We start from the raw sequence: 19,580 nt of genomic DNA, 5'->3' as shown, positions 1-19,580 counted from the left end.
GCCTGAGCTGTACCCTCAAGTTCATTACTAGGCCCCTGGGGGACGGGTTGAATACTGTCTGCTTTTTTAGAATCAGAGATGGATCAAAGTCTTTTAAAACAATTATTCAATTGATCTTCCTTAATGCATACTGTAGGAGATTACTCAACCCCTATTATTGTTACTAACATTTTCCAAAAGTGACCTTTATAAATCAGAATCTATAGACTCAATCATACATCACCTATTAGTCAACTGTTTTCAACTTTTATTTAGGCAATTCCTTTACCCGAGCTGTCATCAAGTAATAAAACTGGGTAATTTGAATTGGCCATCTCTACTTCCCCTTTCACAGAGAAATGGTAACAAATGGTGAAATGGTCCACAGAGAGCTCAAAAAGAAAAACAACTTAGAGTCAGCTATGCCCATTATAAAGAGCTTGGAAATTTGCTTATGAATGGTCACAGAACCTTTAACAAGGGTCTTTTACAACATTTGGGTACGCTCATCCAAGAGGTTATTTCTAACCAAAACAAAACAAAAAACAAAAAACCTAGTGTTACCGTTCAAGATCCAAAAGTTTGAAACACTGCACCTCTTTCAAGAAGTAATTTGCTACCCACCTGGAAAGTATATCCAAAGAATTGTTATAAGGGTATCTGACTTTGACTACTTACCTATTTTATCTGCAGGAATGCTGGGAAGTGTCAATGAACAACTTCAAAAAAATGCCACCTGGAGAAACAAATTGAAAAAAAACTTAGATTAAAAAAAAAAAATCGAAGGCTTTTTTTCTTTTAAACATAAAGAAGACTTTAGCATACAGTTTTATGTCTCATTAAAATATGTAATGTTTCAAATATTGGCCTCCAGGCAGCAAATAGTTCAACATGCATTAGAACATAGCCACCTGTTTGTGGGGACAGCCACGGGTTCGTGGGAACACTGATGTACTAACACAGAGTCCAAACCAACCATGAACCAGAAAAGGTAAGAGAACAGTGGGGAAGGTACAGCCCATGAACATGCCCCTTATTAAGCCCTTTCCTTTCCCCCACAAAGAGACCAACTTGAAAACACAATTTGTGTCCTTCAGGGCACTTTATAAACGGTCTTAAAAGGCTCCAATACTCCTGAAACAAATTAAGAATGAAATATATAATTGTGAATGAGGAACTATCCTGGCAGTACTCTATGTCCTTTCCAGTAACTCTGCTAACTTTTTTTCAAGCTAAACTCACAAGGATGTCCAAGAATGGAGAAAGGGAAAAGTGGCTGTTACAACTCTAACATAGTAAACAAAGGAATCAAGAACTAAGAATTTATCTAATGATTAGTTTACTCAGAAATCAAGCATTCCTTTTGGTGTTCTCAAAGTCTTCTGGTAATCTTAGAAAATTATAAGCCTATTAATATGTTCACAAAACAAAGAATCCCAAAATGTCCATTCATTCACTGCTTTGAAATATTAAACATAAATGGAACAAATTTCTAATACAAAATATCACAGTTACTATTTGGTGGGAATATATTACATATCAGCACAATGTGGCATCTGATTATAACCTTTCCAGATAGACAGTATGTCCTTTGACTGTTGAGGAAACTAATGTTGAAAGAAGAAGAGAAACTTCCCCAGCATCACAGAGACCCAGGGTTTCCAAACAGCAATCCTTTCATCCTGTCATGTGGCCCCCTGCAAACACCTTCTACTCTACACCTGCTAGTCTACTCATTACTTCTCCAAATAGAAACCTGACATTCCTTAACACAAAAGCTCTGGAAAACAAACCAACTAGCAGATAAAATTAACTTGTGCTTTTTGTATGTTTAAAAAAGTAGTTTCTTCATTTCAAAATGGTTAGCCTAATCATGCTATTTAGGAATGTAATTTAACATTGCATATAAGTAAAAATGTAGAAATAAATAAGGGGTTTAGAGTTCAAGAAATAAAACACACAACTAGGAGTGAAGAGGTGTTTTTAACTTCAGGTAAGACAGATGAAACAAAATATTTGACAGCTTCAATTCTATTGGTAAGCAGAAAAACGGGAAAAGTCTATGTGCCCATTTTCTATTAACAAACTTTCAAATATCCCATCATCAAATTTTGATAATGAAAGTCTGTAATATTGGGCCACAAATATCCATACTTATATCCAAATAACTAGTTTAACAGCAGCAGTATCAGTGTTAATCTAAACTGGACCTGAGGTTGAAAAGCCAGTGTGGGGCTTAAAGGCTCCTCTATCTAAAGACATCATTTTAGTTCAATAACAAACTTGAAGATACTGAACAACAGTCATTGGGTTTCACTTTATAAAAAATAAATACACAAAAGAATTCTGAATTCATAAGGTTCTTTATTATAATAGCTTAGGGGAGTTATGATTTTTTTAAACGGTTCTTTATAAGTTAATTACTAGTTAAATTCCAAGCATTTCCCACAATTTAATTTTACCCCTTTAGGGAAAGTCACAGGAAGTCATGATCGGTATTTTTATCTGAAAACTGCTTCTGTGAAATAAACCACTAGGATTATTATAAATGGGTCTGTTGTGGTGGAGCTCTTGATCAACATTTCATTACCTCTCAAAGCCGAATGGGTAACAAAAACACTGACTTCAAGCATAGTTCAAAATCAAAGATAACATTTTAAAAATTTTTTGTCACATACAACGCAAGCAAAGCTCTGGACAGTTAAGAAAGATCTCCAACCTCTAACAGTAACAGAGAAGGCAGGGTCATATCCTGATTCCCACCTAAAGTTTTCCAAACTCACGCTGCCAGTAAAAGGCACTTCCTAGAATAAATATATTTGGTCTGAAGCTCTGAAGAAAAAAGACGTTTGGGACTAAGTTTTCAGTATCATGATTACTGACAACAAAGTCCTATCTTGTGAAACTACCAAAATGATCAGAAAGATAAAACATGACAATAGGGCATTACAGTTATTTTTATTTATTAAAAAAGTCATTTTAAACATTCAGTAAACTAAAAGTATACTAAGTCATAGATCCCTCAAAGGTTCACAAAAACTAATGACTCTATTAGGCATTAACTGTCAGGCACTGTTCTATGTACTTGTTGGGAATTCACTCACTTCTCACAAAAACGCTGAAGTAGGTACTAATATTATCCCACTTTAGAGATGAAGAAGCAGGCACAGAGGAGTCTTTCAAAGTTACATGGCTTGTAAGAAGTGAAGATTCAAGTCCATATACATGACCACATTTAATCCTAAACAACTATATTAACAGAGGCAGGTCAAAAAAAAACTTAGCCCCATTTTGAATCTGAGGGAGAATGAAAATCTGAGGAGAACAGACTGCCCCGTGAATCACACTGCCCATCAGCAACTCGGGCAAGAAGAGAACCCAGGGCATCCAACTCTAGAGTTGGGGCTGGGTTTTGTTTAATTTGCTTGTGTTTGTTTTAAATTCTGTTAATTAACATGCAACTCACTGAAGAGAGTGTATCCTGCCTTTAATCTCTGAGAAGACACTTCAGGGTCCTCCCAGGGGCTGTGGCGACTCTAAGAATATCTAGCCCAGTGCCCACTGAGGTATCATCATTGCTGCCATTTCACGAGTTTCCCTTCCTCCATGTGCAATTACGTTTTTCACTTAACTGGTTAACAAATACAGAGGAGCTTATAAAAATCAGAAATAGATGACTTTATTATTTATCCTTCTTTCATCTTCATTTTTATAGACCAGTAGTCTCCTTGGCCACTTAAATGAGTTACAACCTAATAAATGCAGGCACTTATTCAGCAAGTAGCCTAAACGAAATCAAAACCGCTGTTATTTTTGCACATTAAGGAGTTAAAAGTTTGTACTTCCCATTCATCTCCATTTGAGTTGCATGCCCTTCTGTTCCACTTCCGGAGATGGGGGCTGTGGGGGGGAACAATAGCTGCCTTTAGCGCCAAGCACAGCACCCACGTGACAGGCACCAGCTCTTAGGTATTGAATTGGATTGCCAAAAACAGGAAGCTGAGTTGTAAGACCCCTTTCTCAGTTAGAAACTTCTATGACTTGAAATGTGCTGATTTGAATTGTTTCCCGTCAACTCTGTAAAATTAGAACCAAGAAGTGTAACTTGTTTTGGAAGTTATAAGGAGAAATTCCAGGTCAACCGAAAAAAGAATGTCACAGTCAACAGAGTGGCCACACAGAGGTCCTGGTTGCCGTGGGGGGACTGAGAAGCATTGGCTCATGATCACAGAAGCCAAAGAAGGGTAAAGTCTCGATTACCATCCTATAACAGAGAGACTCATTCCATGAACCCTGTGATAGTTCACGACACCCATCCTCGGTGAGAATGTGAGTTCCCATAGCAGAGCACTGTATGAATTAAATGATGCTTTACAATTCATTTTCTCATCTGACCCACACAATGAGCAGAAGGCAGTTGGAGTGGGGGTGTTGGGCAGACATCATTTATTATTCCCATTGTACAGACTAGGAATGTGAACCACTCAAGCTAAATCACACAATCAGTAAATGCTGGATCTTTGCAACAACGAAGACATGGGCTTTTCAGCCATCATACTTACTCATCAAGGACGAGGGCAAGGATGGGCCCCAAAGACTTGAAGCATGAAAATGAAACCAAAGGAGATGAGCTAAAAGCAAAATATAGTAATAGCCCTATTACTCCTATAAACCACTCTACCTTCACCTAAAAAGTACTCTACATTTTTAGTAGACAACTCTAGGTTCTGTTTACTTGTGTCAACTAAAGGGACAGTTGTCCAAACCCTACTTCACTATGCTCTGCTGATACAACATATGTTTGTATGTGGTTCCTATTTTTTTTTTAAGATTTTATTTATTTATTTGACAGAGACAGAGAGAGACAGCGAGAGAGGGAACAGAAGCAGGGTGAGGGGGAGAGGGAGAGGAAGAAGCAGGCTTCCCGCTGAGCAGGGAGCCCAATGCGGGGCTCGATCCCAGGACCCTGGGATCATGACCTAAGCCGAAGGCAGACGCTTAAACGACTGAGCCACCCAGGCGCCCCCGTGGTTCCTATTTTAAGGGGAGTTGGTGGCAGTATAACAGACACAAAGAGCACTGTCCCATTTCTACATCCAAAGCATAAGTAATTGTTCAAAGACTAGGCTGAAAGGTTGGTTTTCTTTCTTTCTTTCTTTTTTTTTTTTTAAGTCAGTGAAATGTACAGACTCTATTCTGACAACAGGTCCAAGAGAACCTCACACTTGGGTCTGACAACAGGAGTTTAAAAGAAATGGGTCAGCCACTGAAGACTGCTGAACCTTGCAAGATTTTTTAAGGAAAGACAAGAAAGTGTCAAATTTCACAAACCTGTCTCTACGCAGAGGGAGTGGCAGGTTGCCAAAGGCTGGACTGCATTAACTCATGTGAAATGCTGGGAACCTGAGCCTCTACAATGCCCATCCTGCCACTCAGCCACACAGTGAATGACTGAAGTTCAAGGTTCTAGAGATCTCACAGTCTATAAGCCAAATGTTCATCACAAAAACTTCCTTTTACTCTTAAGGAAGGAGAAACTACTTGAGTCAAAAATCACATCAACATGAAGCTGTTAAAGGGTAAGTTTTCAAATATCTGAGAACACAATAACCTAGCCATGTGCCATCAATAAGTCAGATTCAATTATACTGCCTTTTAACAATCAAGTTTGTACACCACATTCGTTCACATGACTATTAGCCTTTCCCCAACACTTAGTTACAAATCTACTGGACCAGAAGCTCCTCCAGACTAAAACTAATTCTACCAAACTCCCTTACCTATCTCCTGCACTTAGCACAGTGCATGGCACAGGGTAGACATTTTATAAATAGTCACTGAATAAATGGATGATTTCCTACAGATAGTCAGAAAAGGCAGGATAGGGGGAAGAGAGAAATATGGGGTTGACAGAATGGAGAAAATCATCAAGCAAAGAGGACTGCTGGAATTCCAGCAGGAGAAAGTACCAGAGGCAAAGGATGAGTCAGCAGGCATGCAAGGAGCATCGGGGGGGGGGTGGTTACCCCGTCCACGTAGGGGGAGTCCCCAAGTGGGTGTGTGTTTCAAAATACCAGTGTCTGGACCAACCTCCATGATATCCTTGGAACACAAGTGGTGGAAGACGGTGACAGGGGCAAGTGTATATAATTAAAGAGCTCTTTTGGGAATTCTGCGAAATGCTCCTCCAGATGACGACTACTCTTAATACTCTTGGCCTTTTTTTTTTTTTAACCTTGAATATAGCTATGTGATCATTCTGCAAGACAGAAACAGTTGTGAATATTGTTGGGCACCGGTAATGAGCAAACCTCATCAAATACCCCAAGCACGTGTTCACGAACAAGTCATTTAAGATGGACAGACACAGGTCATTACAGGCAGACAGGTGAGTGCCGCATGCTCGGAGTACGCGCAAGGCTAGCGGGTGGCCGTGCAGATAGCTTGCACCGGGAACGCTGACAAGCCCTTTCTCTGTCTGACACTTCTTAGCAGTCTGCATTCCAAATCTGGGCATCAACTTAGTAACAGGCCAATGTTTCTGAAAAACAGAGGCCAAGATTAAAACTAGAACCAAATGAAGACTAAACATTAAAAACCTTTCCAAAGAGGGTCATATGGACACACCCCACACTCAGGTGAGAGCACACAGATGGCAAGTAGGATGTCGCTCCCAAGCTGGCCATCAGTGATACTCCCCTTAAAGTCCAAGAATGAGCCCGTCTGACCTGTGGAAAGACCCAAAGATCCTTGTATAGCATCACCTTCACACAGGTGAAGTTCACTGAGGGGACACAGCTGTTACAACATCAGCACAGGCTAACTCTCACTCTGGAAATGTCTTCTTTAAAGGATCTGCAATGTCCTAAAAATGAAGGAAAGAAATTCTGAGAGTCCCTGCCTCCAAGCAAGGCTGATTCTAGTGGTGAAAGACAGTTGGCTTTGGGAGGCATGGCTTCCATATCTAAAATATTTTCCCTTTTCATTATCTTGCGAATGCAAAAAGCATTTATCTGTCCATTACTTTATCCTCCCCTAGTCAAAAATTATCTGTAGGGCACCTATTCCCTGCCAGGCACCAGGGAGACCAAAACAAACAAGGCATTATTTGCTGCTCCCAAGAGAAGTATTGTCTCCCCTGCACTGCTCAGTCGTGCTCTGCCCCGTGCCCTGGTGCTTCCTGGGACTTCCACTGTGTGAGGGGTCTGGTGGCCATCACGTACACAACACTCGCCAGTCACTGCTGTCTCTTCCAGGGGGACTTACATCTTCAGCCTCTGTCTACATCATCAAAGGCTTTGAGCTTTTCTAAAACCTTGACATTAGTGAGCAAGGAACAGGATTTTGGTGAAACAGAGCCAGAAGAGGAGCTTCGATTACCCCTTGGAGAGCTCAGAAGGCCTGTGGCATCTCAGGAGGAGTGAGGATGTCTTCCAAATACATATCGGAGGAATAAAATCACTTCAACACAAATTGAATAAGCTTCTACTGCTTGCCAGGGGAAACTTTCAAGAAATTTGTAAAAAAAAAAAAAAAAGGAAGAAAGAAAGAAAAGAAAAATCTGTATCATAACATGGGGCGCCTGGGTGGCTCAGTTGGTTAAGCATCCGACTCTTGATTTCAGCTCAGGTCATGATCTCAGGGTCGTGGGATCGAGCCCCATGTCGAGCTCCGCGCTCAGTGCAAAGTCTGCTTAAGACTCTCCCTCTGCCCGCCTCCCCCTCTCTCAAATAAATCTTTTTTTTTTTAAGGATTTTATTTATTTATTTGACAGAGGAAAGATACAGCAAGAGAGGGAACACAAGCAGGGGGAGTGGGAGAGGGAGAAGCATGCCTCCCGTGGAGCAGGGAGCCCAATGCGGGGCTCAATCCCAGGATCCTGGGACCATGACGTGAGCTGAAGGCAGATGCCTAACGACTGAGCCACTCAGGTGCCCCACAAATAAATAAATCTTAAAAAAAAAAAAAAAGTAAGTTGTTTGTCCACTAGAATATAAGCTCCGTTAAGGCACAACCTTTAATGTGTTTTAGTCTGTGCTGTATAGATCCCTAATACCTGGAGTGGCACTTGAGACAGAGCGAGTTCTCAGTGAATATCAGTTGGTGAATATATGTGTGGGCAGATGATAATGTCTTGACCAAAACAGGAAACCAAGGGAAAAAGGGAGATCAGGTGAGGGTTTGGAGGAAAATTTGCTCATTGAGGCTTTTAAGCTTGAAGTACCTGGTTGGGCAGATTCCAGTAGGCACGTGAGGAACTGAGGAAAGGAGGTTGGTGCAGGTGATACAGTTTGGGAAATTCGCACCATATAGGAGGTGTTTGAAGCCATAGGTACCCCCCAGAAAAGCAATCAAGTGAGTAAGATAAGAGCTGGCTACTGTACAGTAAAATAAGTAAATAAATAATAGCATCTACCTCACAGGGAGGTGTGTACTAAAGGAAAGAGCGCATGTGAAATACCTGACCTGTCTAGCTCTTTGAGGCTTAGCCAAATTACACAGCAGGTGCTCAATAAATAGTTACTGCCAATATGCAAACACCTTTCAAGACTGATATAGACCATTTTTAGTGCCATTTTGTCCTCACAGCATTTGGGCACAGCATGGATGCCAAGAATTGTATGTTTACACGAGGCTGCTTTCGGAGGACTCTTACTCCAGTCTGATCAAAGATTAAGAGATTCTCCAGCGTTATCTACAGGGCAAAATAATGCTGTCTTCCTTTTTATTATCTAGTGGGGGAAAGTAAACAGGCAGGAACACAATTACCAGAAATGGGGTATGAAAGGCTACAACTCGTTCCTACAAGGTCCATGGACATGAATGTTTATCGTGGTCCAAGTGCTGTAGCTACAGATTTAAACCTAAATCCACGAGGAGAAAAACTTGCTGCCACAGACTAAAAAAGTAATGACAAATGTGGCATTTGAGCTAAACTCAAAGGATGAGTTAAATGTAAAGGTCCAATTTCAAGAAAGAAAAAAAAAAATCACAGGTTGGCTCAGGTGGTTTGCTTTTAAGTTCGTCATTAGTGACAAACTACTGCTTAACTAAAAATAAGCATCCCAAGTCAATGACGGGAAAACAAACGTCACCATGAGTGCCCCATTTAGAAGAGTTAGTCAAAGAGGTAGAAGTCCAACACCAATCAAGCACTAAAGCAACTGGGTTAACTGCTGTACGGCTTACAGCAACTGCCTGCTGGAAGTGCTGCTGGGTCTTTGGGGAGAAGTACCCTGTGGTCTCACTGGTCAGGGCAGAGGAGGAAGTGAGCAGAATTCTTCCCCAGCTACAACTAGAGTGTCTCTGCTTTTATCTTTTTTTTTCCTATATTAGAATTCTACTGAAAATTTTGTTTGAAGAAAGCACTCATTGTTAAGAACAAACATTTTGAAAGCCACTGACCTGGTAAAAATTAATTCTGGGGATAAAAATCAACAAAAGTTTTAAAATTCTGGTTTTTATACCCATTTTCACAATTGGCTTACAAGTATCTTAAGGGTGATCACTGTGGGGGTTGGCTGCTGCGGTGATTAGGAGGTGCAAAGGTTTTATAATTCTGTAATGTCTGAATTCTGCTTAATAAAAATGAATACTTTTCTCACCAAAAAATGTTTGAGATACTTTACTTCAGCCTACTTGTCTTTCCTATTTTTCAAAGAAAACAAATTATAACTAAATTTAATTGCTTCCCTGGGCAAAGATGAAATCGTACGGAAGCTTCATACATTGCTGTGTTTATGCTAAGAAATAAGAGAAAATGTTCCTTGTTGCATTAATAGTAAAAACCTAATGATATAGAACCATTCTCTAGGGGAATGGTGTGCATGGGAATAATATTTTTTTTCCAAACAACTTCCATAACATTCCTGTTCTTGTACAGATGCAAATGAAGTGTTTCCAATTTTAATTACAAAACGATGTTTAAATGAAGAAATGAGAACAAGCAGTGACAACGAACAACGGTCTTAAGGAGTTAGAGGCAATTTCTCTTCTAATGCTGGCCCTTCTCCCAGTTCCTGAAAAGGAGGATGGTATGTTCATGTTGAGCGCCATGGAGCACTATTTAAGCAATCTCAGTCTAACTTAGTATAGAAAGTTTTGTCTTCAGACCAGAGAAACCCACAAACAGCAGGCACTGAGACTCTGGCTCACAGGGAATATTTCAGACTCTCCTTTTAGGCTGTTAAACATGCAAGCAGGGTGCCCTCCATCCACGAAGATGAACGCCAAGCCCTCTACTACCAGGACAAAGGCCCTAAGAGATCCCAGGAGGAAAAGCGGAGTCTGGACATCCTTCCACACTCTCTAACCCTCCCTGGGACCCGTGGCATACATGTGAGAGGCAGCTGGTTGGGGTTAAAAGTACAGTCTGGCCGCACAGTCCCGCCCAGCTAACTGGACCACAGAGCAACTGAACCCTGACCTTGGCCTCACCATCCCCATTCTCTAAGCAAATGTGTTAACTGGCTGCAGATTCCTGAACTGTGCCTCAGATGCATTCCCAAACTAACACACATACACACAAACACACACACAAGTGATAGGACATAATTTTCTCTAGTGAGGAAAAACTGTTTTATTTATTAACAGCTAACCACTTACCAACAAAGTCAACTACAATCAATGGTAAACAAGAACCCATAACTTGTTTAAATCCCTTTCTCCACAAGATTCTGCTGTGTTAGAGGGTTACAGATGCCTCCCTGAAATCTCTGAAAAACATTTTCCTGAGACGATTCTGCTGATGCATCAGCTTCGGCTCCCAAGCCCTCACCTGCCTGAACTGAAGACCACTCACACTAGAACAGGACGATTCTCCCTTTAGCCAGGCCTTCTGCATGCGCTGTGCCTATTCCTCAGTCACCCAAATTCCACCACCTCAGCGCTCTGTGTGTCTAACTCAGAACTGCTTAGGGCAGGAAGGACGTCAGAGATGACCTAGCACAACGCCATCATTTCAACAAAACGGGTCCAAAAACAGCAAGTGACAAAAAAGTATTGGTGGCAGCCTGGGAGCAGCAAACAAGGCCCTCCCTCCTAATCCTGTGTTCATGTCAGGGGATGAAGAACCTTCAGGGGCCCCCAGTGCTCAGATGTGCCTCAGAAACCACAGGGCAGGAGGCGGCTGGGGGGCAACTCCCCAGAACAGCTACGGTTTATCTGTTTCATATATTAGGGTTAAAAATAAGATTTTATTTGAAAGAAAGGTTTTCAGTGTAAATACACAAACATCTTGAAAACCACCACATGGCAGAACTAACTTCAAATAAAAGGAAAGTTAAAAGAGAGAAAGAACTAAAAACATAGGGTTTTACTTTAATGAATGTGTCCTTTCTTAAAAGGAATGAGCAAAGAAAACAGTACTAAAACCAAATGTTACAGCTTGGAGTTCTCTCCTTTATTTTTGCCTGCCCAGGAAAATAAAACAAACAAAAAAAGACAAAGAAGAAAAACAAAAGGAAGATAATATATTTTAGTGTCTAGGTCCTTGGCAAAGTCTCAAATCCATATTGCATTGACTGGACAATTTCAAGAAATAAAGTCACAGAGGGCATTAACCTCCTATTTTAAATTCCTAAGATAAATTTTTACTTAAAAAAAAAGAATGGAAAAAGATGTTTCATAAATTGCCTTTGCGGAGCGGGGTGGGGGTGGGGGTGGGAAGCAAGGCTCCTAATTTCACATTTTGCTTTCCTGTCTGTTGAGCACCTTTAACGCTTTCAATTTCCCCATTCCTAAAAAATCAAGTCCTTCTTACAGGTGTTCATAAGCCCGTGAACTATGTCTCTTTAAGGTCAGTAGGCAGGAGGGAAACTGATTTGTCACCATGTGGTAGGCTAGAGCTGGATACAATTTGCAGGAGGGGAAAGCCCTGGGGATACTGGGAATCCAGCAAGTCACCAAGAACTATGTTCACTGTGGTTTGGCATTCCACAAAGAACCTTTTCTTTGACTTTTTAATTTTTGTCATTCTAGACTCATACTGGATCCAGATGATTTAAAAATCTTGCTTTAGACAACCTTCTTAACTTTTTACAGTTAATATAATAGCTTCCAATGACAATGAACCAAACAACCTCTTTGCATTTTATAGACCATTTAAAGCCAGCAAACTAATCATTTAGTAATGCAATAGTTCTTTACAGGAAGTGTCCTCACGCTAAATACAGTTCTTTGGGGACTTTGTTAATATGCTCAGTCAAGTCAGCTCTGCTTAAGCCAAGTATCCTCTCAGTGCCATCCTCTGAAAGGATCGAATGTCACTCTCCAAACAGACAACCCCTCTTACTTCCTCCCTCCCACCACTCCTAAATTTCCACAAGCAACATTAGCATCCAATGCAAATGAGAGACACAGCCATTTCTAGGCACAGGGAGCTCAACACATTTTTAAGGAGCTCTAAGAGAATGTAGCAAAGTACTGATTTTCCTTATGCTCCACGGATATATGAATATTAACACAAGCTGTTTTATAAACTTGGAACACTGCAGGAGGCCATCTTGGTTAGGCTCCAAGCAGACTTACTTAAGTGACCTAATTTTTATGTTCTACTTTTGAAGATCTCCAGGACAGAAATTCCACAATCTCCACTGGTAGCCTTACTTGTAGTTTAATTTCCTTCAGAGTCAAAGGGGACAGTTTCTCTCAACTTTTTAAAGAAAAGTTAAACAAGAGCTTAAATCTTGTGAAAGACGTTATTTGAACCCCGAAACTGGTAAATGCAACCACACAAGTGAACCACCAAGAAAGAGGCTATAGGCTACAGTACAGGCTGACATGTCGCCGGCTTACAAAAGACAGTCACACTGCTCTGTCCCGCCCTGGCGAGTCTGCGTGCATCACCGACGTCCACATTCACAACTCAAGAGTCACAGATTTAAGAAATGACTCTACAGTGTGGGAACTGTTGAATCGTGGTATTCTACACATGAAACTAACAGAGCACTGTATGTTAACTAACCGGAATTAAAGCAAAAACTTAAAAGAAAAAAAAAAAAAAGAAACGACTCTACAGCTCCTGGAAGGAAAGGAGCTCACGTGCAACAAAGAAGTATTTCCTAGTCACTGGGGAAAATCTTTCCCAGGCCTTCCACACTTTCCAAATGAGAAGAAATTGTGTTTTTTGGTTTCCTTTTCCTTCTCTGTTTTTCTAAGAGTCCCCTAAGCAATATCATACTCAGGTTTTCTACATTTTTTTTTTAAAGATGAACTTTCCACTGAACTACACTCCATGAAACAAGTCTTCTGGAGATTTTGCCCTTGGCCTCCTGGAATTTTTCAATGAAATTCGAAAGAGATGTTTACCTGACCCCAAATGTTATCCTGAAGAAGACTCTGTTTTTAATTCCTTGAACTCTTCTCTTTCTCTTTTCTTGTCATGCCCTCTGGGAAAGAAAGACACATACAGATGTTGGTTTTACCTCAACTGGCAAACACCAAGATAATAGAGTTCTAATAGTTTCTCAAGAAACTTGGACAACATCACAGAGGTTAATTATGCCCCCTTCTCTGGCATGGGCCTCCACACTTCACCTTTTTAGAAGATCAGTGTAAAGACAGAAAATACCAGCATACTATCTTTGTGACAAAAACAAGATGCCAATCACTGGAAGAATAAAAGGAATGTTATGGGTTTCTCAAAAGCAATGAGAGAGCAGAAAATAAAACAAAACAAAAAACTATGACCTAAGTGGTAGGAGGAAGGAGGCGTTAGAACCATTTTCTGCCAATTAAAGAGTCCAAATGAGACTGAGTGCAGGCTCTCTCTAGCAGACTGCATCTGAGGAATATAGGAATTGGGCACCTACAATCAGGGTTTAGTTGATAATTTCCTTTTCTTGCAAGAAGGAAGGTTCCCGGCAGGGAGGCTTGGCAAGTCCATTTCAAACGGTCACAATTCCCCGTTTAGGAATGGCTTTGGCTGTCACACGTACATACAGAGCCACGTCATATGCATTTCAGGGTCTTCCTCCTCCTCCTTTCCAGGTACTTTCCTGTACCAAGAAATCAAGGGGTGAGATCAATGGCTTCACTTTACTGCCAATTTTCTCTGAGAAATATCTTCCAGAAATCATTTAGGTACAAGGCTTCTGAAACCATTCCTAAACCTGCTCCTAACTACCTGTCCTGGAATAAGACAACACTACCACACGACCCATCAACCACACACACAAGCCCTGGGGGCTCAGAGACACCAAGTCCAGCTCTCTGCTGCCTAGAAGCTACAATCCAGTAGCAGGAAGAATGCTGATTCACACAGAGCTTTGCTTCAAGCAGGTCCTTCTGAGAAAGTACAGTTGCTATAATAGTGAAGATGAACTCAAACCCAGTACAAAAGTGTGGTTTATTTCCTCTACCTTTTTGAACCTGACTCTGCAAAAGAGATGAAAACTGCCCTCAAGCAAAGGAAAAGGGCCTTCACATGGCCTATACAGTGCCCCGAGTTCAGTGATTTGGTATTTGTTACAGTCTGGCCATTTCCCTACACTTAGGGTCAAATAGGTGAAATCATCTGGAGCCACGGTTGGAATCTTCTCAGACTTCAGAACCAAGCCAAGTGTAAACATGAATCTACACAAATGCCCACAGTAAGGGAGTAGTTCACACTTGTTCACTGGCTGGATTGATTTGTAGGAGTCGAAAAATTGCTCTTTGGCATTTCATTTAATAAAAAATTTCATTTAGGGCAACTGGGTGGCTCAGTCGGTTAAGCGGCTGCCTGTGGCTCAGGTCATGATCCCAGGGTCGTGGGATCGAGTCCCACATCGGGATCCCTGCTCAGCAGGAAGCCTGCATCTCCCTCTCCCACGCCCCCTGCTTGTGTTCCTGCTCTCACTGTGTCTCTCTCTGTCAAATAAATAAATAAAATCTTAAAAAAAAATTTCATTTATATTTCATTTATATTCCAGCGTGGTCTATCTCATCAAGGACTTTAATGGAGATCTCTAGGTAAAGGAACAAAATACACAAATCACTGGAGTCTCTTCATCAGAAGCAAGAAGTTTTGAGGATGGTGATGGCCAAGGAATTAATATGATTAGCAATAACAGGAACTAAGTGAGCAAATAAGGATTTTCAACCTTTTTGTTTATTTCATCCAGCTCAACTCAGACTGGCTACTGCTTTATCCCTGGGCCACTCTGCATAAATAGGAGCCCCCAAATTAGAAACAAGGGAACTTATTTTGTCCCCATTCCATTCAAAGTTTCAGTGACTAAGTTTAATATCAATGGTTTGTTTGTTTGTTTGCTTTTTTAAAGGACTGATAGTTCTAAAAATGGTTTTTCTTCTAGATGCTAAATGAAGGAGCTTTAGTCTTAGTTCATGTGGAAACCATCTGGCCTAAATGATGATTTGAAGCTCTCAGCAAACATCTGATTGTAAGGACACTGTACATGGAGATGGCATTCTAAGCCCATCCTAGAGGGAGGCAAGGAGCTAACTGGTCTAGGATTTTCATAAAATTCAGATTAAAACTGATAAAGTTAGAACAGAAGCGTCCTACAGTCTTTCAGTTTCCCCTAAGTACATGAGTAAGAAAAGACAACAAGGATGAAAAACTCATCAAGAAACATCAGGGGAAGAGCAGGAACATCTGCTGAAAGTACTTCTCATTAGCACTGAAAATGAGGGAAGCGGTGTGACCCCAGTTTTTGGGTCCTTGTGTGGGCCTGTCTCTACCTGTTTCTCAGAAATGAGATGAGATGATACTTGCCAACCCCTGGTTAAGTGATACAGAGGAACAGGAAGTCCTTCTCTGGTTTGCCTGGGATAAAAATACTCCATAAATCTTTAAAGGATGAATTAAAAGATTAGCTCTGGACAGAGCCTACGAGTGCCACTGACCTTGGGAAGGCATGGGGGGTCAGCATGTACCATAGGCCCAGCTGTCTCTGTTGCTTGATGAGGCAGAAGAATCTTGAAAGTTTAAGCTGGGGTATGTGGAATAAATAGGAAACACATGACAACAGAGGTTCAATAGCTGTTCTCCATGGAAACCAGCCCCCAGGAAGCTATTATGGGCGTGTGTAACATGGGAGGGTCAAGAGTGCAAGTTCAGCCAGGAAACAGCTCAGCCACACATGGGTCCAGGGAGAGAGAACTTTCTGTTGCCAAAACCTCAAGAGCACTGAGAACCTTAGCAGTAACTATGGTCTTCCTCCTCTTCATGATCTAATGAGGGGTCTTGCTATGTGCCACAGTGCGAAGTACTTGACAGCATTTATCTCCATGGAACACTCACAACAATGACATGAGACAGTCAATTAACTCCATTTTACAGATGGGGACCACTGGGAGTTGGGGTACCCTGCCCACGGTCAAATGGCCAACAAGCAGCACAGACCCTTCTCACATTACCTCCCAATGATCTAAAAGGCCAAGCAACACCAGAGCTAAAAGCAGGGAGAATGACAAGGCCATTTTTATCCAGTGCTTTTCCCTCTCTAAAGGACTTGAGGAGGAAGAACAGCACCAACTCTGCAGTTCAAATTCTTGGGTTTAAGTACCAGATTCACCATTTGCTGTTTGGGGATGTAATGATCCCAAGGGTGGCCAATATCCACCCATTTTATTCTCCTTTCCCTGGGGCAAGTGACTGAGACCTCTAAGAGCTTTTGTACTCCTATCTATCATGCGATCATCATCATGTCACCTCTCCATATAGCTGTGAGCATTCAGTGAGATGATTTTATGATATGGCAGTACACAAAGACGAACCGTTGTTATTCCATTTGATTTCCATCTTGTCTCATTTGCAGAAAGTGCTAAGCCATCTGGTTTTGCAGAAGCACGGTATGGAGTATAGAACAGTGCTGTACTCATTTCACAAATGTGGTAACTAAAGCCCAGCACCCAGGGCCATCACACAGCCACGTGGCACTGTGACCCATCTTCCGTTCCTTCCTCCACCCTTTATCTCGGTCACCACAAAGCCTGACATGCTCCGTCCGTGAAGAGAATACCACTCAGCATAGTTAAGTGCCCCAACAGTGGTCCCTTGCAAGGCTGCCCCCCCGCCACACACACATGTAGGAGGTATACACATTAAGTAAAACAGCAGCAGAAACTTCTGGATTTTGTAGGAAAAGAGCTGATCCTTAAATTCTGTCCCAGTACTGAGTTTAGGGTCCTCTGTTTATTAATACAGTAGAAGCTATGTTTTCTAGCAATTATTTGAAAAGCTCTGGAAAGGGGCATTTCAATATAACAAGAACTAGAATGTCATTTTTATATATACCAAGACTTGGAATACTCTCTTTAATTGTTTCTGCTGCCTAATAAAGGTTTCGTGGATTTTTGAACTCAGGAAGTATATTTCCTTATTGGAGGTGGGGAGAAACCTAGTAGCTTTTGCCTCAAAAAGAACAACTGTTAGATCACTATCATTACTACTATCATTCCAATCCTGTCCTTCATCAATAATAAAGGCATTTCTTACAGTCATTAAAGCCTCTGCCATATGAATTGTGAAAAAACAGATATGAAACAAGGCAAACCTAAATACCTTGAACTTTGCTAATGTTAAAATATCTGTTGCATGGCCAATTAAAGTTGGTCATAGAGATTCGCATTTTCCACAATCTATCTGCTGGCACGGTTGATGCTTGTTGGCAAAGAAGCCAATCAGAGTCATCTCACAAAACAGGACAAACGAGGACTATATTCGACACTGCAAACTAACTGTTATGGAAGATTTCCGCTGCTATGAAGGGCCTGGGGGTCAACAATAAACGATACACAAGGAAAAGACCACCAGAAAATGCCGACACCTCCAATCTCTCCTTTTGTCCCTGCATCGCACACCTCTTGGACACAGGGACTTGGGTCTGAATTCTAAATATCCTATACCCACATGTAAGCCATTATGAGTAACTGTTCTTGAAATTTAATTCCACATCTGCTGTTCTGCAGCCTTTAGAAATCTTATAAATTTCTCTGACAACTGTTTGCAAAGGCCATAATCACAAGCATCTGTAACTGGATCCCCAGCTACAGGGCAAAACACCACATAATTCCAACAGGCTTTTGGTCCAACCTTATTTGGTTTCTTGTCTCTCTTGCTTTCTTTAAAATTGTGCTGAGACTTCAATTTGCAGAGAGAGCTGATTAGCACTGGAAGGAGGCGGCCCAGGTCCTCCGTATCACCCCCACCACACAGACGTGGGCACATCCTCAACGTCTGCCTCTTGGTTGTGGCTGCCCACTCACCTTTAGAAAGAGCCCTCGTGACTGTGGCAGGAGGCAGTGGGAGCCAACAGAGATTCCCTGGGCCACTTAGGTTGCTCCCTGGAGCTTTCAAACTCCCAGAAGGTGTGAGGATGCTCCCTGGCTCCAAGTAGCCTAAACATAGATGCATTAGGGCTTCAACTCCCGCACTTGGGTTGCTCAGAAGCTGTGTGGCTCTGGAGCTGGGTCTGCCCTTCCTAATTACAGGTGGCCACTGGCCTGACATTATCTTGAGCAACATAATGAACCTCCCTGTGACCGTTAGAGATTTAAAAAATTTCATAGCATCCACTTGTTAACAGCATTCCTGTTCTGTTCTTTTCATTCTATTAACACTCCCAAGAATCAGGTGGTTAAAGTTCTTGCACCAACTGGGCCACACACAGATTCAGTAACCCTGGGCAAGTCACCTCCCCTCTAGGAAACCTCTGTTTTCTATCCCAGTCTCTAGCCATCTCCTGTTTTTTACGAGGAACACATGTAACGAGCTAAGCAGAAGTGTTCTTCAAAGGATGAAAAATTAAAATCTAGGCATTACTATCACTGCCATCCTCATGATGCTCTTCAAAAACTCCATCCAATAGTTAAGAGCTCTGGAGCCACACAAGCAGGGTTAACTACTCGAGCCTCAATTTTCTCATCGTTGACCTGGGGATGAAATAATAGCACCTAACTCAGAATTCTTGAGAGGATTAAATGAGGAAATGTACAGAAAGCACTTAGAATGTGCCAGAAACAAACAAATTGGTGCCTAGTATTAGCCACTCTCAGTATCCTGTAATTAGCCCTGCTTTCTTTCTTGTTTCACCAAGCATCTTCCAAAATAAATGATCTTTTTCAAGGCACTCGACTTCAGTGTGCCAAGGGAAGAGGAGGAATTCATCATTATTGGTACCTATACTACCTCATATCCAACCCACACACGGAGCATATTTTATTATTCCCTTTTTATGTGAAGTTCAGAAAGGTGGAACAGCTACTAGGTGGCAGCCAGCATTCAAAGGCAGCTCTAAACAACGCAGGCTACGCTTTCCATTGCCTTGTTTCCATTAGATATGAAGTGGGAGGGAAAAAAAAAGTTTCCCCCCAAATTAGAAAGTCACCTAATTTACATAAACAGTGTGGTTCAAAGTCTATTGTTAAGAAACAGCTTTTGATTTGGACTTAAGAGTCAACACTCAGCTCAAAGGGCACCTACTCTTGCCTTCCCTCTCCTGCTCCTCCTTCACCTGCAGCCCTGTGGGCACTGAGGTAGAAGGAACCTCTGCTGCATGTCCCAGCCCATGCGGACCCGGGCACAGCCCCTGTCCCCCAGCAGCACACCTGCTGGTTTGTGTTGGTCCCCTCCAACGGACCCTGGGTTGGTTCCC

At 41.7% G+C, this 19,580-nt stretch overlaps 1 protein-coding gene across 14 annotated transcripts in view; it reads right to left on the bottom strand.

Moving 5' to 3' along the window:
• The window catches only part of LHFPL2 (LHFPL tetraspan subfamily member 2), a 154,587-nt gene that overhangs the window by 79,505 nt on the left and 55,502 nt on the right, over window positions 1-19,580 (bottom strand). For 9 of the 14 annotated variants that reach the window (XR_012382013.1, XR_012382012.1, XM_025892485.2 and 6 more), the window contains one exon: window positions 658-715. The gene's annotated coding sequence lies outside the window, so the exon portion shown is untranslated. Of the gene's footprint in view, window positions 1-657; window positions 716-13,287; window positions 13,368-13,790; window positions 13,977-19,580 lie in introns of all 14 variants that reach the window. The other 5 variants (XM_073905291.1, XM_073905290.1, XM_073905286.1 and 2 more) reach the window with 3 other exon arrangements.

This window comes from Callorhinus ursinus, unplaced genomic scaffold (genome assembly GCF_003265705.2).
Source record: "Callorhinus ursinus isolate GAN/ISIS: 27379988/994484 unplaced genomic scaffold, GSC_fseal_2.0 scaffold23, whole genome shotgun sequence".
Classification (NCBI taxonomy): Eukaryota; Metazoa; Chordata; class Mammalia; order Carnivora; family Otariidae; genus Callorhinus; species Callorhinus ursinus.
The sequence above is the reverse complement of the archived record's forward strand: the minus strand, read 5'-3'. Positions and strand labels throughout refer to the sequence as shown.